Raw genomic sequence first — 23,151 nt, 5'->3', positions numbered from 1 at the left:
TTAAAGCCAAAGCTTAGATTGTTAATTTAATTTTAATTTGAAAAAAAAAAGAATTTATCGATAAAATTGTCTACAAAAATTTCTATCGGTAACAACTTACTGGAAATTACTGACTGAAAGTTTTCGTTGATAGTTACTGACAAAAATTACAGATGAATTTTCCCTACTATCGACTATAAATCAGTAATGGATCCAATCCTTTACCAATCGAATTACTGACAGATTATTCGATCGGTAATTTACTAATGGAATTTTTTCGTCACTGACGGATTTGCCATTATCGATCATACTATTGCTGACCGAATGCCAACAAAATTTTCATTAGTAAAGTAACATATCAATGGAATCTTAACTATTATTGATGAAAAATTTCATCGGTAATGCCCTTTGTTTTATAGTGTTTGTAAACTTCTGATTTACTAGTGCATGAGTTTCAATCATTTTAATATTTGTTTTGTACAATCCAGAGAATAAGATAGGTAATTTTTCTAATACATACTTCTTATTCAAGAAAATGGATTGAATATAAGGCTATTAAATGTCTCTTTCATTCATTGTCTTAATATGGTATCTATTTAAATGAATATCTTTAAAACTTAATAAATTTCTTTGAAATTTTGTAGAAAATAATGCATATTTTATTGTAAACTTTGTTCCTTCATACAGTAAAATATTGGCTCTTCCGAAGCTTTCAATTAATATTATACTACTAAATATTGTATTGACATTGGTTCTTCCATTGTCACGTGGAAAAAATATTTCTTATTTTTAAATATAGTATGCGTTGTAACAATGTCTACTAGACATATATTTGCATCAATGATCTTGGATCCAACTAGATGAATATCCATCATTTCTTAAATAAAATAAGATATATACAATAAGAAACTTACAAGTTAACATAAGAGAATATTAAATATAGAATTTATTATTAAAACACATAGTAAGATTATATCATTTAAATATAATGAGAACATATACAAACATTTGTACTAAAACATACCAACAAACTATTAAGAAATTTCATTTTTAAATATTGTTATTACCAATCAAATGATCTTTTCCTTCTTTACGGAAGACAAGAAAACAACAACATCTAGATGTGTTATATCAATTTGTGCCATGGTTAAAATCATCTTGAAAAAAAAAAATTTCAATATATATTTTTTCTTTCTTAGTTTTCAATGATGTTTGTAAAGTTCAACAAGATATTTTGGCGTACAATAAGTACTTGACCAATGGTCTTTCATGGTACGTCAATAATACACATTTTCTATATGTTATTTATTCTATCCATTTTTGTTTTTTTCTTATATATTTTCACTATTCATCCACTCATAATGGTTAAAAGTATTCATTCACTCCTAGTGGTTTAAAAGTATTCATCCACTCCTGGTATTTAAAAGTATTTAAAGTATTCATGCGCTCTTGGTGGGCATTCATCCACTATTGGTGGGTTAAAAGAATTATGATTGTTAGTATAATAATAAGTGTAATAACTACTATTGCAATAATTATGGTGACCTTTTCCATGTCTACTGTTTGGCTCACAAAATTATAGTAAAAAAATTCTGCTTATGCTAAAACAAGATCCCATTGCTGAATATGTTTGCCCACAAAGCTTCTCAATAATTTTTCCAAACTTTTGTTTGACCATCCGTTTGAGGGTGACTTGTTGAACTAAATTGCAAGTGAGTTCCCATTTTCCTCCAGAGAGTTCACCAAAAATGACTCATGAACTTAACATTTCAATCTGAAATGATGGTTTTTGGAATTCTATGGAAACGTATAATTTCTTTGAAATACAAATCAACTATGTGAGAAGCATCATCTATTTTATGGCATGGAACAAAATAAGCCATTTTGGAAAATCTGTCGACGACGACAATTACAGAGTCCTTTTGCCTTTGGGTTCTTGGCAAACCTAAAACAAAATCAATACTTACATCTACCCAAGGAGCTTTAGGAATGGGTAATGGCTTATATGTACCAGTGTTTTGATTTTCAAGCTTGGCAGTATGGCAAATACGACACCTTTGAATATGTCGGATGATATCTATTCCAACTTAGGCCAATAAAATATTTCCTTCACAAGAACCAATGTTTTGTCTCTCCCAAAATGTCTAGCTAATCCTCTATTATGAGCTTCCTAAACAATAGATTAGCTTAGAGAAAATTAAGGGATGCACAATTGGTTACCTTTTTGTCAGTGAAATTATCGATAGGGATGTTGAGAACTAGACTTCCATATCTCACTAAATTCAGGATCATTTTCATACAATTTTTTCACAATTTCAAAACCTACAACCTTTAGTTATAAGGTAGAGAGAAGAGTAACGTGATGACTTAAAGCATCAATTATCTTGTTTTGCACACCTGACTTGTGCTTGAGGAAAAACTTACTCCAAGCTGCATGTCGGTGATTAAGCTTGTGTTGGGAGTTGAGATGTTTGAAGGATTCGTAGTTAAAATACAAGATGAATTCCTTTGGCAACAAATAGTGGCTCCTAACAGAGCGGTGTGGAGAGTTTTAAAACTCATCCACCAATTATTTCATGGGAGGCAATTCCACCAGTGGCAATGGAGGGATGACTTACAGATTGCTCAGGCATGGGGTTTAATATTTCAACAAGCATCCCCGCATCCACCAAAAATATTTTCTTAGCACAAACCATTAACAGGTGAGTTTAAGTTGAATGTTGATGGTAGTTCCAAGCATAATTTTCAAAATGCTGCTGGAGGTGGACTTCCTCGAGATCATACAAGTACCATTATTTTTGGATTTTCTGAAAATTTGGATCTTACAATTCATTACAAGCAGAGTTAATGGCACTTCATAGAGGTTTACTTTTATGTATTGAGTATAATGTTGCTAGACTGTGGATAGAAATGGATGCAAAAGTAGCGGTAAAAATGATACATGAGAGCCATCAGGGATCCTCTAAGACTCGGTATTTGCTTGCTTCCATTTGCAGATGCTTGAGTGGTATCTCTTTTCGGATTTCACACATCCATAAAGAAGGGAACCAGGCTGCAGATCATCTCTCAAATTTAGGCCATACGCACCAGAACCTGTAGGTTTTTTCATAAGCTGAAGGTCAGCTCAGAGGCATTCTTAGATTAGATAAAATTAGTTTACCTTATGTTCGTTTTAGATAAATGTAAAGGAGTAGTATTCCTAATTTATTTTTGTTATTTGTGTTACTTAGATTCTTGTAATATGGAAGTGTTTCAATTTTATGATTGTAATAAAAAATATGATCATAAAATGAAACATTCCATTATAGGTACTCTTCTTAATTCTTCTCGATCTCATGTAACTCTGGAGGTTTGGTTCATGTCCCCTTCCTTTTTGTAATTAACTTTTTCGATTATTAATGAAATGTTTACAAGGTAGCTGGGCTCTACGAGAATTTCCAGCATAAAAAAAAAAAATAGTGGCTCCAATAGTCTAATGCTCGAATAACAACATAAAACTCTTATCATACGTTGAGTATTTCAACTTTACATCATTGGGTTTCTCACTAAATAAGGCAATTAGTCATATTTCTTGAGATAAAACAGCACCAACACCTACATTAGAGGCATCACAATCAACTTCAAACACTAAATCAAAATTCAAAAGTGCAATCACGGAAGCCTTAGTAATCATTTTTTTCAATTTCTCAAAGCTATGTTGTGCCTTAAGACTTCATATAAAACTATCTTGCTTAAGGCATTTAGTAAGTGGAATAGCAATAGAACTGAAATTTTTGATGAAGTATCGGTAAAAAGAGGTCAACCATGAAAGCTTCAAATGTAATGAAGTGATTTCGGAATTAGCCAGTTGATAATAGCATCAACTTTACTTTGGTCCATTTCAATTCCTTGGCTTGACACAACATATTCCAAGAAGATAACTTTGGTTGTCAGAAATTTGTACTTATTTAAGTAAGCAAAAAGCTTTTGCTCTCGAAGTACTTTAAAGATTTACCGTAAATGTTTTGAATGCTCCTTCTAACTTTTACTATACACCAAAATGTCATCAAAATAAACCACAACAAACTTTCTAATAAAATGACGGAATACCTGGTTCATTAGGCTCATAAAGGTGTTAGGCACGTTGGAGAGGCCAAATGGTATATTGTCCATTCATATAACCTATCACAAGTTTTAAATGCAATTTTCCATTCATATCTAGGTCGTATTCGAATTTGGTGATAGCCACTACCAAGATTGATTTTGGAGAAGATAATAACACCATACAATTAATCTAACAAATCATCAAGTCTAAGAATTGGAAAATGATACTTGATGGTGATTTTGTTTACACCACGACTATCAATGCATATATGCCATTTTCCATTTTTTTAAAAAACTAACAAAGTAGGAACAACACAAGGGCTAGCATTTTCTCTTACTAAGCCTTTCTCCAAAAGTTGTTTAACCCAACGTTGTAACTCTTTATACTCTTACGGACTCATGCAACAAGTAGATTTGTCTAGAATTATAGATCCAGGAATGGTATCGATGGCATGCTGAATATAAGAAGTTTAACATCCTTACAGAACTCCTCAATTAAGGGTTTGACATTCTTGGATAATGATGAAAATACTTCATTCTCTTCATAGACTAATAAAAGGTATAAGAGGCTTGACTTATGATAAGCTTTGTTTAGGCCAGACACAGTGATGAATGCTTTATCTTCATCTTGTCTCTTTGGGCGGTCTTTTGGCTTTAGTGGAGTCAACATAACTTTTACTCCATCCTTTATGAAGAAATAAATATTCTTGTATCCATCATGGTGAGCTTGACAATCATATTACCATGGACGTCCCAACAACAAGTGGCATGTGTCCATTGTGATGCATCCCAACATCACATAATACTTCATCTTAATACTTATTTCCAATAGAGATTTGAACACAACAACACTTTGTTATTTTAATTTCATTTTCTTTTCCCAACCACTGTAGCTTAATAAGGGTGCACCTCAATTGGAAGCTTTAACTTTTCTACCATGTAGTTGGCAACAACATTCTCACAACTTTCATTATTAATAATGACATTACAAACCTTCCCTTGGGATGTGTACCCTGTATAGAAAATGTTGTGGCAAAGCCAACTTTCATCTTCAGTCATCATAGCAGTGTTGAGGTTACAACAAATAATAAGAGCTTCTCTATGGCTGGCAGGAACTTCTTCTGTCTTATCTTCATTGAATACCTCTAGCTTATCCTTTACTTTTTCCATGATAGATTTTTCCATAATTTTTTCTTTTACTAGGAAAATAATTCTTTGGTTTGGATAATCAGAAGCAATATGCCCAAATCCTTACGATTTGAAATGCTTCTTGTTGACATTAGAAGCATGAATAGAAATAGTTTCTTTATCATTATTGTTTGTAGTTTTGGAAGAATTTACCTTTAGAAGTGAAATAGTTACCGAACTTTGTTTCTCTCAGTTTGAGGTAAAACTGTTTTATCTAGATAAACTCACTGAGCTTTTTCATGATCAATGTTTCTCAACCTTTAATGCTAATTTGATGGCATCATTTAGGTTCCAATATGGTTGTAGGTAAACAACATCTGTAATTTCAACATTGAGACCTCCAAAATATCAAGCTAAAGTTTGTTCTTCAGGTTGTTGGACATCACACTACATGTGAAGTTGCTTGAACTTCATTGTATATTCTTCCATCGGCATTGTTCTTTGCCTCAAGTTATGAAATTTAACAAAAATTTCTTATCGATAGTGCTCAAGAAGGAACTTACGCTTGCGTTTTCGATGCATCTTATCCCATGTTTTGATGTTGTGATAACTTTCTCTTTCTCATTGCTGTTTGAGATTCTCCCAGCAGATAGAGGTGTGCTTCTTCAATTTAATTGCAACAAGTTTCAGACGTTTTTCATCAAAAACATCTTTAAGTTTGAAAACTCTTTTCATTGTGTAGAACCAATTAAAAAAGTCATTAGGTTGAATTTTTCCTTCAAACTTAGAAATGTTGACCTTGATTCTCAAATCTCTAGTATTAGTAATTCTTAGGTGATATATAGGTACTTCTTTATCAGAGGATGATTCTCAATGGAAAGGGTTGGTATTATCCTTTTTCATTAGTAGAGCTATTGTTGTTGATTTGAGCAGCATCACATCTTGTGTGTTATTTTGGTAATTTTTAAAGTTGGCAATGTAATTTCTTTACCTCAATCTTGTGAATATCTCTTTGACGATTTTGGCATATAGACGTCATTTTGTTAGCTCAAATAAGGACAACAATTATGGTAGTGGTGATATGGTGATGATATGGGGATGACAATGTGGTGATGCAAAAAAAAAAAATGGTGACAGAACTATAAAGCAATAAAAGAAACAAAATTATCTAAATAAGGTGAGTCGAAACTCTACAATGAACTTGAACTATGCAATGAACAATGATATTCCCGCTTTAATACAAAACTGACACTAGGGTGTTGTGAAAACATCAATCATGGCAAGGTTAGAAACCCCATTAAGGTGAAAACCAATCTTGACAAGATTAGAAAACCCCACTAAGGTGAACAATGGCCAAAACCTCACTTTGGTTGGCCAAACGAAAGATATGAAAACCTCTTACTCTTTAAAAAAAAGTTTAGAGAAAATAAGCAATTTTGCTTATTAAAGAAAACATTATTTATTAATTCTCAACTTGAATGTGTTTAACAATTAACCTAAGAGAGCTTTATATAACTATTCTTAAAAAAGAGGTTTTCTAAGTTTCCTATGTGGGATTATTACTATTCCTAAATAAAATAAATAAGGAAGTAACTTAACCTAAACTTCCTTGAAATACAGGTAAAGTAAAAGATAACTTAACCTAACCTAACTTAATGCACAAGTAACCTAAATAATATACTCTTGTGTCAATTAACATGGTGGACATTCACACGTATATTCATGACAATTAAATCTTTTTAATAAAAATATTAAAAAAATAATCTTATGCGTTCCTTTGTGGAGAAACGTATCATTTCATATTTGGATTATAATGCATCATTTCATATTTTGACGATTTTCCTTTCAAGCCATTACTCCCTCTGTTATTCGTTTTCCTTCCACCTTTCTCAAGTCAAGGTTGTCTTATCCTTGGCACATTTGATTTCCACTATCATTACCACACTAAAAGTTCTTTTAGGATTTGTTATTAATTAGGCGATTATATATTTTTTTAATTGATTCTGTGGGTTCAGTTCTTCTTTGTAACTTTATGAAGAGAAAATGTTGTTTATATGATGTTAAGATTACAAGTTTAAGATTGGCTGTAAGTCTAGCTGGTTAAGAATGTTCTTGTATCTCAATGTTTTTTCTTCAAATTCAAATAGTAAATCATCATATGCATCTTTTAGTTCATCAAATAAATATGAGTCTTGATCTAAAATACATGAACTAGAATCATGAGAGGTAGAGCATACCTTGGTGTCTTTAAGTTCCATGAAGCAAAAGTTGGCAACTGCATCTTTTTCATCATGAGAGTCATCATTATTACTCCAAGTGGCAACCATAGCTTTCTTTTTGAAATTCTTTGGGGCACTCTTCTTGTTTGGGCATTCATATTTCATGTGTCTCGATTTTTTTCACTCATAGCATATCAAGTGATCTTTCCTATGTTCTCCCTTTGGCATATCTCTTCGAGGGGGTCTCCTACCTTTATAGTTTCTTTTCATAAATTTACTAAACTTTTTGGCTAGCATGGTTATGTGCTCATCTTCTTCAAGCTTATCTTTTATGTTCCTTTCATCTTCTTCAGTTGTGGATTTAAAGCTATCATTTTCTTCTTAATGACCCCATTCTTTTCATCATCTAAAGAACTTTCATGTTTTAAAGTCATCTTATAGGTAAGTAGAGATCCTATAAGCTTTTATAGCTTAAAATCATTTAGATTTCTTGCTCCTTCTATGGTTGTCACTTTTGGTCCCATAACTTGGGAAGACTGTAAAGTATCTTTTTAACTAATTGGGCATTTGGGAAATTTTTTTCTAAAGCTTTTAATCCTCCAACTATGTTTGTGAATCTCTCATACATTTGGTTTATAGTCTCACTTTCTTTCATCCTAAATAACTCACAGTCGTGTGTGAGAAATCTTATTTTGGATTCCTTAACTTGGTTTGTTCCCTCATAGGTTGTTTTTAAAGTATCCCAAATTTGTTTAGCGGTTTCACGCATGGATGCTTTATTGAATTCACTAGCACTTAGAGAACAAAGAAGTGTATTAAAAACCTTGCAATTTGTTTGTATCATCTTTTATTCTTTGTCATCACATTCTTTCCTAGTCTTTACAATTGTTTTTCCATCTACTTCCTTGGTGGGGACATAAGGATCATCTAAAATAACTTTCCAAACATCAAGATCTACTAATTGAATAAACATCTCCATTTTTTTTTCTAATAAGGGTAGTTCATACCTAAGAAGAATGGAGCTCTTTGAGTTAAGTGTCCTTCACAAAGAACAATTGAGGTGGATTCCATCTTGCTGTGTTAAGCTTACTTTTGAATCACTCAAAGTTGTTAGACTTGAAAATTAAGCCTTTATTTTGATACCAATTGTTAGTGCAATAAGCTTAATGTAAATAATTATAATAGGGGGTGAATAAGACTATTTTTAAAATTTAAAGATACCTTTTTCAATTTTGAGAAAATAGAATTCTCTTAAGTCAAATCCCCAATTTGAAAATAAGTAAGACGATTGTTTTCTTGTAACGTGAGAAAGGTTAGAAATGCAAAGAAAATTAAAGGAGTAAGAAAGGAAGGAAAGTCAACACAATAATTTTTATAAAGGTTCAATCTCCTTACCTACATCATCTCCCTTAGATTCACTAAGAAGTTTAAAATTTATTATTGAACTAGAATTCAATACAATGTCTTTGTGAATTAAGCACAACCCTTCAATAAAATTCCTTTTATGGTTTAAATACAACCACTCTACCTTTCATTTTGGTGCCATCTTATTTTATTACGTATCATTTTATTATTGACGGAATGAGTTCCATCGATTATTTCCTTGATAATGCTATTACAAACAAAATTTACTGACTATATTACTAACGGATTACTTGGTTGGTGATTGCCAATGGAATCACTAATGGAAATTGGATCAGTGAGACGATTGAAAGTCAACGAAGCCCTTGGAACGCCTAGGTTAAAGCACAAAGTTGGATAATCTCCAAAGGTTCTTTTTTCTTTTACTCTTTTAATCAATTTTTTCTATTTTTTTTTTGGAGAATTAAACTTTTAATCAAGGGATTAATTTGGGTTTTCAATCTTTAATTTGTTTATTTTTTGTGAAAAAATGGATAATCGAAGTCAACGGAGCCCTTGGAATGATTTATGCCAATGTGACTTATCAACTTTAGGTTGATTTTCTCAAGCATTACCCTATAGAAGCACCCCTAGTACCCCTTCTTTTTCCTTTTTCATTTTAGATTGTTTTCTTATTGAGTAAGTAGTGAAAGTGAAAAGATAAATAACAATTAAATGAATATTGTGGTAATCTTTTGTTGATGGAGCAAGTGATTTTTGTCCTTTTGGCTCCATTGTATCCTCACATTTATAGCAGTGGACATATTTGTTAAGGTATTGGCCAATGTTAATTCTTTTGTTAGTCGGCATGATTTTTTAGCTTGTTGTTTCCCTTGTTGCTAATTATAGTTGTTTTAATCATCTAGGTTTTTTTAATCATATTGCTTGAAGTTTGTATGATGTTTATAATTGATACAGAATGATGATTTGTGAAGTTTAATGAACATGATATGATTATTTGTATTCATAAAGGTAGTGGTTTTTTTTTTTACATTTCTCTTTTGAGTTTCCTCTCTTCTTTCTTGAGAGAGTGTAGTCATGTAATTTTTGTTAAAGATAATTTTGATTCCGGTGAAAAATTTTAAGAAATGACATACTACAGAAAAACATGGCATGAAATATGATTGGTATAGCAACTTTTATCATTGTTGAAAGAACTTGAGCCAATTATTTGTGCTTTGGACCTATACACTTTTGCTATGTTATTGACATTTTCGTCATTTTTTCTTCTACTCTAGCTATGAGTATATAAAGATTCATGATAGTCTATGAGTCCATGCTTAGGTTGCTTTGAGCTAAGAATCCTTTGTTTAGTGAAATTAGGGTTAGGGATGTCAACGGGTCGAGTACCTTATAATTTCGAGGTTTCCGAACCCTAACCCTATTAAAAATTAACTACCCTAACCCTATTAACTATCCGAATAATTTAAAAATTACTACCCTAACCCTATTAACTATCCGAATAATTTAAAAATTACTACCCTAACCCTAACCTTAATACATTCCTACTACCCTATAATTACCCTAACTCGTTTAAATACCCGATTAAATAAAAAAATTATTAAAATCTTCTTCATAGGTACCCAATTACCCAATTAACTTTTTTAATCTCATAACTTCTCTTTAGATTTATATGTTATAAATTTATATAAACAAAGGTATATATACTGTAATTAATAATTTTACGAGTTATAATTTTTGCAATGTTAATACAAAATAAAAAGTAAATATATTTATATTTAAAGTACATATATATACACACACACGCATACATAAAAAATATTTTAATATATAAATAGTAATTATATTTAGTATAAATTAACACAATATATAAACTATATATATTAAAAGACATTACAAGTTAATTAATAATAATAGTTTCATGAATTAATTTAATTAATTATAAAGATTTGTTCTTAATTTCATGAAATTAAAAAAAAATATTTAGGTTTTAAAACTATTCTAATCTCAAAAGCTTTCTTTAAGTATATATATTATAAGATTATATAAATAATGGTATAAATATTATAATTAATAATTTTATAAGTCATAATTTTTGTAATGTTAACACAAAATAAAAAGTAAATATATGTATATTAAAAGTACATATATAATAGTAATTATATTCTTTTATAATATGATATAATATTCAAATTATTTAAACATAATTAACAATCTAATAATTTTTTAATTTAAATATATTAATGTCATCATATTAATAATTAGAGTAACCATACTTTTCATATATTTGTTAGTTTTTAACAAAAAAAAATTGTTTGTAAAGTTGATAGAAATTGTAAATTTTTAATTTAATTGATAAAATAATAATAAAATATTTATAAATATTAATCGGGTTCGGGTAACAAGTACCTAAGGGGTAGTGAAATGACTACCCGAACCCTTTTATGGAGTACCCTAACTCGGTGTAACCGGGTAGGGTACCCATTGACATCCCTAATTAGAGTTTTAGTAAATTAGAAAATTTAGTAAAAAATTAAAATAATTTAAATTAATTAAGGTATTAATAAATTAATTAAATAATTTAACTAATCAAATGAAAAAATGTTTTAGTAATAAAGCAATTAATTAAATTAGTCATATTAATGAAGGTGTTATGCATTAATTAGGGTAATTTAATGTTTTAGTTATTTGAATTAATTAATGATTTAGTAATCATTTAGTTAATTTTATATTTATTTAAATTAGGGATTAGGGTTTATGGAATTAATCACATAATTTAGGGTTTAGTAATACGAATCATGTATTGGTTATTTATCAATTAATTAAGGTTTAGTGAATTTAGTAAAATTTAGGATTTAGTAATATTAATTAAGTTTTTATTAAATTAATTAAATAATTAAATTTAGGGTTTAGTTATATTAATTAGTTAACTAAATTAGTAATATTATTTAATTTTAAAAATATTTAGGGTAATTAAATTAAGGTGTTAATAAGTTAATTAAATAATTTATTTAGGGTTTAGGGTTTAATTAGTATTTAGTGCTATAAGTAATTAAACATTTCATTAAATAAGTAATATTATATAATATTATATTTATTTGATGTATGCCTTCTATCTTTGATAGATTAAAAGTTATGTGGGACGAAGGGATGGTCATGTATAATTGAGTATTAAAAAAATTGGTTTGCAACTAAAAGTTTTATGGTATGTATGAGTTAAAATTCTTTATTTTTCTTAAATTAAAACTTTGATTAACAATCTAAGCTTTGGCTTTAATGGAGAAGTGATCTAGAAAAGCTAAAGCTATAGCTTCCTATAGTAGCTAGAGATGGAAAACTGGTGAATAATATTTTTTCCATTATAAACCATGCTTTTGAATGTGATTTTAAAATCTATTATTTCAAGATTTAATGTTATAATGTAGAGGATTTCTATTTGTTGTTTTCTTTTTCTTGACCTTTGAACACTGTTATTTTCACTTCCTAAATAAACTCTTTGTTTTAAAGGTGTGTGTATTTACCTAACTTGCAACTGAAACTTCATCTTATTCATTTTGAAGTTGGACTTCCATCAAACAAGATGAAGTTTCAGTTGCAAATAAGCTAAATACACACAACTTCAAAACAAAGAGTTTCTTTGGGAAGTGAAAATAAAAGTGTTAAAAGTTTAGGAAAAAGAAAACAACATATAGGAATCTTTTACATTAAGAAAATGATATTCCTAAGATACAACAGACTTTAAAATCACATTCAAAACCATAGTTTATAATGGAGAAAAAATTACTCACTAGTTTTCCATGTGAAATTGCATCCTTGAGAAATACCTTGAAAAAATAGGGTTTTTTGGATGTAAATTGGAAGTTGCCATGACTTCTCAAGCCACAGTAGAAAGTCATAGTTTTAGCTTTTGTAGACCATTTCTCCATTAAAGCCAAAGCTTAGATCATTAATCTAAGTTTTAAATTGAGAAAAAACGAATTTACCGACAAAATTGTTGACGAAAATTTCCATTGGTAGCTATCAATAGAAAGTTTCCATCGGTAATTATCGACCAATTTTCCCCATTACCGATTGCAAATTAGTAGACGAATCTGAACCTTCGCCAACCGAATTATCGACAGATTATTCGATCAGTAATTTACCAAAGAAATTTCTTCGTCATTGATAGCTTTACCATTATCAACCATCATATTGTTAATTGAATATCGACGAAATTTTTATCAGTATTTTGTAGATAAAGTAACATACCAACGGAATCTTAACTATTACTAATGAAAATTTTCGTCGATAATGCCATTTTTTGGTAATGTTATCAACCTTTTGATTTACTTTAGCATCAAGTTCAATCATTCTAATATTTGTGTAGTACAATACAAAGAATAAAGTGAATAATTTTTTCAACACATATTTTTTAGTTGAGATAATAGATGTAATATACAGTTGTTAACTGTCTCTTTCATTTATTGTCCTAATATGATATCTATTCAAACGAATATATTTAAAACTTAATAAATTTTTTTAAGATTTAGTAAAAAATAATACATCTTTTATTATAAACTTTGTTTCTCAAGGCAAAACAATATTAGCTCTTCTAAAACTTTCAATTAATCTTGTACTACCAGATATTATATTGACATTAATTTCTTCTATTGTCAAGTAGAAAAAATATTTTTTGTCTTTAAATATAGTGTGTACTATAGCAATGTCTGCTAAACATATATTTGCATCATTAATCTTGGATCCAACCAGATGAATATCCATATATTTTTTAACAAAATAAGTATATACAATAAGAAACTTACAAGTTAACATAAGAGAATATTAAATATAAAATTTATTATTAAAACGCATAATAAGAATATATCATTTAAATATAATGAGAATATATACAAATATTTATACTAAACATACTAATAAACTATTAAGAAATTTCATTCTTCGATATTTTTATTATCAATCAAATGATCAATTCATCTTTTAGGATGGACAAGAAAAAAAACAACAACATCTAAATGTGTTATATAAATTTGGCCATGGTTAAAATCATCTTGAACAAAATTTGTTCTGATATATATTTTTTCTTTCTAAGCTTTCAATGGTGCTTGATAAAACTCAACAAAATGTTTTAGTGAGTAACAAATACATGACCAATGACCTTTCATGGCACATTGAAAACAAACATTTTCTATATTCTATTTATTTTGTCTACTTTTATCTTTTTCTTATATCTTTTCATTGTTCATTCATTTTTTATGGTTAAAAGTATTAATCTACTCTTTGTTGTTTAAAAGTATTCATCCACACTTGGTGTTTAAAAGTATTCACCATTCTTAGTAGGTTAAAAGTATTCATTAACTCCAGGTAGATTAAAAGTATTCTTATAATTAGTATAATAATTAGAGTAATCACCGTAATTACAATAATTATGATGACATTTTTCATATTCATCATCATAATTATTAAATAATGTGGCATTTACTTCACGGAATGGATGAAGTTCATGATTTTTCATTATAATATTAACATAATAAAAATTCATACAAATATTTATAATAGTTAAATCTTTTTTAATAAATATATTAAAAAAATAAAAGAATCTTACACGTTTTTTTATAAAAAAAAACGCATCATTTCATATTCTGACGGTTTTCTTTTCAACTCACCTTTTTCAAGTCAAAGTTGTCTTATCGCTGACACATTTGATTTTCAATATCATTACCATACTAAAAGTGCTTTTAGAATTTGTTATTAATTAGATAATTATATATTTTTTTTAATTGATTTTGTGAACTGAGTTCTTCTTCTGTCACTTGATGGAAAGAAAACGTTATCTATACCTTGTTAAGATTGCAAGTTTAAGATTGTTGGGAAATTGCGGAATTGTCTCTAAAGAATTGCCCAAGATCTAACCCAATCAATAGAATAAAGAAAGAAAGAAATCAAGCACACCCACAAGAACACAAGAATTTACGTGGTTCGGTCTTTTGATGACCTACGTCCACGGGCACAACAACAGAGAAAAATTCACTAAGAGAAAAATCAGGAGATTACAAGAACAGTCTCAAACTCATAACCCTTATCCCACGTACACCTAAATCACTCTCTCTAAATCTAGGTGATAATTATTCTTTAACCCATAGGGTCCTTTTATAGTATCAAATACAATAACCTTATCCTAATTTAATTAGGAATCTTATCCTAATAGAATTAGAAATTGTTATTCTAATCTAACTAGATTTAAAGACTATTTATAAGGTATACTAATTTAATTAGAATTAAACAATCCTAATTAAATCACAATTCAAGACTATCCTAACAAATCTCCACCTTAGGCTTGAATTCACCAAGCTCCACCTTACGAACCAATCTCTGTCGACACCGCCACTGCCCCAATGGGCCTCAAGCACTACGAACACCGATCAAGTCCAAGCAATGCTTGAACTTTATCCCAGAAACTGACTTAGTTAGCATATCTGCCGGATTTTCATCTGTAGCTATTTTCTTTACTACAATCTCACCTTTAGAAATAATCTCTCGAACGAAGTTACACTTGACTTGGATGTGTTTGGTTCTCTCATGAAACATCTGATTTTTAGTCAAATGTATAGCACTTTGACTATCACAAAACACAACTGTTTGTGTTTGTTCAAAACCAAGATCACTAACCAAGCCTTTAAGCCACAAAGCCTCCTTCACTGCCTCGGTCACAGCCATATATTCAGCTTCAGTTGTAGACAAAGCAAAGGTTGATTGAAGAACTGCTTTCCAACTGATTGCAGATCCTGAGAGAGTGAACACATACCCCGTTTGAGATCTTCTACTATCTAGATCACCAGCAAAATCTGATTTGGAGAAGCCAACCACATTACGACTAATGTTTGCACCTCCTTCACACACTAAGCCAACTTCAATAGTAACTTTAGGTGTTTTCACAAGCTCCCATGTTTGATCCCAGTGTAGAGACTCAATCTTCTTAGAAGACTCGACATATATAATTTTCTCATGATAAAAGTAAGGCTCTTCAATCTCTACTTCCACAAATAAAACATAAGAATCAAAATCACCATCAATACAAGTAATGCTTCGTTGAGATACCAATTCTTGTACCTCTTGCAATTCTTTCTGGATTTCACTATCATCTCGCACTGTCACAAGAGCATTGATTTCAAGCTCCACCTGCTTGCCAACTTCTTGGTCTGATGTGTTTGCAATTCTAGACTTTATCCCACAAAGTAATGCAGACTTGTCAAAGGTAACATCCCGACTCACCATAAACTTGGGGAACTTACAATCAGTACACCACAACCAATAACCCTTCACCCCATATGCATAGCCTAGGAATATGCACTCTGTCGCCCTCAACTCAAGTTTACCATCACTCACATGAACATGAACAGGACAACCAAATACTCTCAATATAAAATAATCAGCAGGCTTACCAGACCAAACTTCCTTGGGAGTCTTAAATTCAATTGCAGTTGATGGAGACCGATTTACCAAGTAACAAGCCTTGTTGATAGCTTCTGTCCAAAATACTTTGGTTAGGCCAACATTTGAGAACACGTATTTTGCTCTCTCCAAAAGTGTTTTCTTCATCAATTCTACAATATCGTTTTGATATGGTGTTTTGTCGACAGTGCGATGTCTAACGATTTTCTCATTCTTGTAGAATAGACCAAACTCACCTTTGCAAAATTTCAAACCTTTGTTTGTTCGAAAGCTCTCGATCCTTTTCTTAGTCTGCTTCTCGATCAATACCTTCCAATGCAAAAAGGTGGTTAACACTTCACTCATAGCCTTTAGAAGATACGTCCACACCTTTCTTGAAAAATCATCAATAAAGATCCACATGTATAATGATCCACCTTTTGATACCACCGGAGAAGGATCCCACAAATCTAAATAGATGTAGTTTACTGTACCCCTGGTTTGATGAGTTTTAGTGCTAAATTTCACTCTATGTTGCTCACAGAAATCTAGCTTTCCACTCTTTTGACCACACAGCAAACTATGCTTACTTAGTTTTCTAATCCCTCTCTCGCTCATATGACCAAATCTCATATTCCATAAACGTGTTACATCATCTTCAGGATCATTAGATGAGACCACAGAAACAGTTTCAATGACCGTGTTTCCCACTAGACAATAAAGGTCACCGGATAACTTGCCCTTCATGATAGTTAAGGCTCCTTTAGATACATTCAAGACACCATCTTGGCCACTATATTTGTAGCCCTTCTTATCTAACAAACTCAAGGATATTAAATTCTTTTTCATGTCAGGGACATGTTTTACCTCAAGTGTTCTTACCATACCATCAAACATCTTGATTCTAATTGTGCCAATTCCAACAACTGAGAGAGAGAAATCATCTCCTAATTGTACAGTGCCCATATTAACAGATTGATAAGTTGTAAACCAATCACGCCTAGGACATATATGAAAGCAACAAGCCGAATCCAAGATCCATGTATCCATCAGGTTACAATTAGTAATTGCAAGAACATTATCAGTTTCCTCAAAAGTATCAAAGTCATCTCCAACCACGTTTGCAGTATTCTCAGACTTATTAAACTTTTCATCATCCTTGAATTTGATACAGTCTTGACGAAAATGCCCTTTCTGACCACAATTCCAGCAAGTTTTCCCTTTTGCTCTAGATTTACCTTTTCTGTCTAAGCCTTTCTCTTTACCTCTACCTCTATTTACAACCAAACCTTCTGCTTGATTTTCATTCCGAATACCACCAACTTTCTTCTTTAATTCCTTGGAATTTAAAGATGCCCTTACATCCTCGAAAGTGAGAGTGTCTCGGCCGTAAAGCATAGTATCCACGAAATTTTCATACGATGGAGGCAAAGAACATAAAAGAATTAGGGCTAGGTCCTCATCCTCAATTTTAACATCGATATTCTTTAAATCAAGAATAACTCTATTAAATTCATCAATGTGGGTATTAACGGACGTACCTTCACTCATCTTGAGAGTATACAATCGTTGCTTCATATAAAGCCGATTCGTCAGGGACTTGGTCATATAAATACTTTCGAGTTTAAACCACACTGCAGCAGCAGATTCTTCATCCGTGACTTCTCTTAGCACCTCATCAGACAAAGCAAGGAGAATAGCACTATGTGCTTTTTCCATAAGGTCATCTTTCTCACCATCAGATAAATTCGAGGGAAGATGCTCTTTTCCCTTCAGTGCCTTCAACAGTCCTTGTTGCACTAGCAATGCGCGCATCTTAACACGCCACAGGCTGAAATCGTTTCTTCCATTAAACTTTTCAATCTCATACTTGGTCGACGAAGTTGCCATAGCGAGATTCAGATTGATCCAAGACCTTGAAGCTCTGATACCAGTTTGTTGGGAAATTGCGGAATTGTCTCTAAAGAATTGCCCAAGATCTAACCCAATCAATAGAATAAAAGAAAGAAGAAATCAAGCACACCCACAAGAATACAAGAATTTACGTGGTTCGGTCTTTTGATGACTTACGTCCACGGGCACAGCAACAGAGCAAAATTCACTAAGAGAAAAATCAGGAGATTACAAGAAACAGTCTCAAACTCATAACCTTTATCCCACGTACACCTAAATCACTCTCTCTAAATCTAGGTGATTATTATTCTTTAACCCATAGGGTCCTTTTATAGTATCAAATACAATAACTTTATCCTAATATAATTAGGAATCTTATCCTAATAGAATTAGGAATTGTTATTCTAATCTAACTAGATTTAAAGACTATTTATAAGGTATACTAATTTAATTAGAATTAAACAATCCTAATTAAATCACAATTCAAGACTATCCTAACAAAGATTGTGTGCAGGTCCAGCCGATTATGAATATTGGCATCTAATTTGTCTTGTCCTTATCATCTTTTATCGGTCTATTTATTTTGTCTAATTTAATTGTCAAATATCAATTAAACAAAACTGACATAGACATCTCTTTGCTGGGTGTAAGGAGATCATTGCTACAAATGAGAAGTCGTTCAAGATTTGCATGGCACCTAAGTGACTGCTTTCAAAGGGATTCTGGAAGGTCCCCTTTTCCGTTTTGTGACACAAAATCTCCCATGGTTTATTGCCTGAAAAATTTGAACGACTTGGAACACAAGGTTTATTTCGGATTCTTGCTTGAGACCAATTCCATCTGCTAGCAGTTACAGTTAAGCTTTCGTCCCTTATCAGCCAAATTAATTTCAGTTTTACTTTGCTTGGGTATTTTTTTCTTTTTATGCTGACCAGAATTTGGATTTTTGGTGTTATCAGGAACCGAGCATTTGAGCATGACGCCGAGAGACGGGTCAATGAACTGATAAATTCAGCCCAGTATGCAGAAGACAAACTAGATTCTATACAAGAAAGAAAAAATGTTCTGTTGCAGAGTTCAAGTTAGATTCATGATTCATTAAATCCAGTTGATATTCGAATTCGTAATGTATATCAAACAGCTCACAGTTTAGAGGGTCGTATGCACAATTTAAATGAGCGCTGGCAGACCGTTCACAAGCAAGCTGTAGATATTGCGGCTTCGCAAAAAGAGCTGCGAAATGGTCAGGCAATGATGAACGATCATCTCAAGGAAGGATTAGTAACGCTTGATGGTGTTTACAAAAATTTGGGGCATGAAGTAGATAACTTGCGAAATGAAGTTATTTTAATTGAGAATAACATAACCAAAGTTGGAAATGCAATGTCTTCAAGCATAAACAATCTGCAAAGAACAGCTGATGACTTTGGAAATAAGGCAGGGATTTCTCTAGATAAGCAACAACAATACTCTGCACCAGTTTGCTGAATATGATCGAAAACAACGGGAATCGTTTCTTAAACGACAAGAACGGTTTCAACAAGTCCACGATCACCTGGTTGAAAGTTCCAAGTCAATATTGGCAGCCCAGGTTTAGCATTATTAAAATCCTTCAGAAATGTTCTTCCATGGAATAGCATTCTGATTGCTTTTCTCATTTTACAGGAGGCTATGGCATCAAAGCAAGCAAGCGTGCTCATTGCTCTAGATAAGCTACATGCCCTGCACAATGCCAGGCTGTTTGAATCAAGATTAATTAAAGCTTTCTTAATCTACTTTAAGTCAATCTTTATCATCTACATGTTCACTAGCAGAAAACATAACATATGATGTAAGACCCAGGCTTTATATTGGTATGCAAACATGCTTTGCCTTACTTGTATCTCTTTCTTTTGTCATTCGTCATTCCTTTTATCTTCTTCATATTGGGTATTAGATGCGAGAGCTTTAAAAAAGTTCCTTTGTAATGTAAAATATCTTGTTGTTGGCAGGACTATGTGCAACATTCTTGGTAGAAGTTGCCGTTCTTCGCTTCACAACAAGTGCTATTGAACAGAAAACGTGGATGGAAAACGTGGTTAGATCACTATTTGTGATTGTTGCTTCTATTCAGCTTCTACATGCCATTTTTACATACAGGTATGAAAAATAAGACTGACATCTGTGCAAAGACAGATTTACAAATTGCATGACTGAATTAATTCCTTGTAATGAAATATGCAGGGACTATGAATATTTGAACCATCAGATGGTATTAACATCAACGGAGAAAGTTAATAATATTCAAAGCAACAAAGCGTTGGATAGATGCTGAGCTACCAGAGCATGTAGACAAACTTGAAGATCCTGACTATATAATTCAAGAAGAAGTAGTAGAGAATTTAATTACAACCTCTTCAAACACAAGAAAATATAATCTCCGCCACGTTAAATGCTGAAAGCTTACTTGAAATTCAAAATTGTATTCTTTTCCAACAATTAAACTGTCTTTATTTATTCAATGCTAACTGCTCCTTGATTACATATGTACAGAATGATGAGTAGATGCCAGCAGTTGTCATCCAGTAGAAACTTTTAGCTGTAAATTTTTTATTTATTCTAGCTTGTATGTTGCAATGGTATAGCAGAAATTATCAAAAAATAGAACTCTTAGCTTTAAAGTTGTGATCTATTCTTTACTTTCTCTATTACAATAGTCAGCAGATTTTTATTATCATTTTGTTTTTGTAATGGAGATTTTGATTTGCATCTTGGAGTGTGTTAAATGTTTGAAGATTAACTAGAACTTGAGACAGGGTCTTCTCTTTGATACTTTTTTTCTAGTTTCCTCGCGGGAGCTGTTTATTCAGTGCAATTAAGGCCCCCACTCTTGTGTTTTAAAGAGTCTTCATTCTATAAAATTGTCTAAGTCTCTTGTCTCTGTTTCCATGGATTCCCTTACGTTTTTTTTTCTTCCTTTCTTATTTACCTTCTTAGCACACCAATATGGACAATGCACTAAACCCAGGTTTTTAATTGAAACTAAGAATTTTAACACTGTTATTAGATTTTCTCAGCATTCATTTATGATTGACTTAGGACCACAACCATATACTATACATTTAAGAAGAAATTAAGGAGTAAAGACTGTTTGCATGATTTAGGGGCACTCCTTGTATGGGCACTCACAATGTTTAAAACGATGGGACTACTATGTACCAGCTAAACAGAATCACTCTCCTTGTTACTCTTGAAACAATTTTTATCCACCAGCGGTCTAAATGAGTTAAAATGTAGTTGCTATCTGCTCATTCACAGACCTACCTCATTGTCCTTCTTGATGTACATATGCAGCACAATGCCAAAACCATTAATGTCAGCTACATTTCCATTCTTCCGTATCTTCCATCTGTTCACTGCAAAATTTGCTATGCTCCACAGAATTACAAAATTCAAAAAACCTGCACTACAAAATTGTGAATTCTGTCTGTACTTGCATCAAGCTGCAACCAGCCTTTCTTTGATTTCCTCTGAACTGTATCACCTTCCTACTCTCTATTTAAATTGCCGCACACATCCGTGCATTTGGATTAAACAGAAGACAACATGACATAATTTCCAGGACTGTATGGCTCGAGCTCAAACAAGAGTTAAGCAATATATTATATGCTGCCACACACCTTCACGGATATGTAGTTCACAAACTAAATCCATTGCCACCTCGACCTTCTACTCCACCTAAGATATCTACCAGGCAAGCACAATCCTCTAGACTTGATAAAACCCCAAAATCCGTCCCTACTAGAACCCTGGATTGACTACAAGTCTACAACCAGAAAAATATTACCCCATTTTGCCTGATGCCAGATTCAACCATCTCATCGAATAACTTGACAGGATTTTCCATGCGTCCATTGATTGCATATTGCAAAAGCCGTTCGACATGGTATTTTATGAAGTAAAATGTTCACTCAGTCCATAAGTCATGAGCAATTGGCTCAATCATACAATCTGGCCATGCATCCCTTTGCCACTACAAAACGTTATCAGTCACGTACACAAAAATAAAAACGTCGCAAGGACAACCTTACAAAACGAAGTTCCTTCTGCTTGCATCCTCCTAAATGCTTGGGCAACTCAAAGCTGATCTCACTTATAAAAACCTACAATCAACAAATTGTGAGATGCAAAACTTGTTTCAGTCATTTCATCGAACACCTTAACATCTCCTGGTCTGAAAACACACGCAGTTATCAAATTAGCCCGACAAAGTATTATTGGTCTTTGCTTAAACAAAAAAAAAAATTGGTCACTTCATCAAGCTCTTCACCTGGCTCCATATTCTGAACACCAACTGTTCTTTTAACCGCCAATGATTTTCGAACTGGAATGCAATAGAAAGAGAAGGAACCAATTATTTAGTTCTTTTATTCTTTAGGCTTAGCTTGATGAGACGAGAAAGATATGGAGGGATAGTGTTAACACCAAAAAATACCCAAACCAATGAGTAGGAGTCCCCTGGCAGAAGAGGTTTGCAACTGTTGCGAAGAGTTTTGGTTGAATTAGGAGACTTACCGGAATGAACCACAAGCATCTAGCTCGCACTAACGGTAACACCAAAAGGGAAAGACCCAGTCAAGTTACACTGGCCTAAAAATCAACTAAAACCCTGAGATAGAAGCTTCGACAAGCATCTTTTCCGTCAAGGTAGCCAAGTAAAGTTCCATATATTAAGTTGTCATTGTAGGGTCACCATTGAAGAATGCAAGACGTTCATGCAAAAATCAACACAGCTAAATGGTAAAGAAAAGTCAGACGCTTTTAGTTTAAAATGTGGAACATGTTTCACTGGAGAATGAGAGAGGGATGGCCCATGCCTTCAAATGAGATTAATAAATGCAAGGGGCAGAAGGGTATGGGACTCTTTTGGCTGAACTGGAAAAGAAAAGTGTTCATGTCAGAGGTGAGTAAATGATTTTGTAATCGATTGCTTTATGATTGGAATATTATTTATTAGACAGAAGTAAGGAGAGAGAAAATAATTACAGCGAAAAGACTAAAAGAGAAAACGGGTGAGAAA

The 23,151-nt window shown here is 32.0% G+C and overlaps 1 pseudogene; it reads left to right on the top strand.

Annotated features, from left to right (window-relative positions):
• Positions 18,717–20,406, top strand: LOC108661530 (annotated as a pseudogene).

This window comes from Theobroma cacao, chromosome 4 (genome assembly GCF_000208745.1).
Source record: "Theobroma cacao cultivar B97-61/B2 chromosome 4, Criollo_cocoa_genome_V2, whole genome shotgun sequence".
In the NCBI taxonomy this organism is placed as follows: Eukaryota; Viridiplantae; Streptophyta; class Magnoliopsida; order Malvales; family Malvaceae; genus Theobroma; species Theobroma cacao.
Note: the sequence above shows the minus strand (reverse complement) of the source record. Positions and strands in the feature narration are given on the sequence as shown.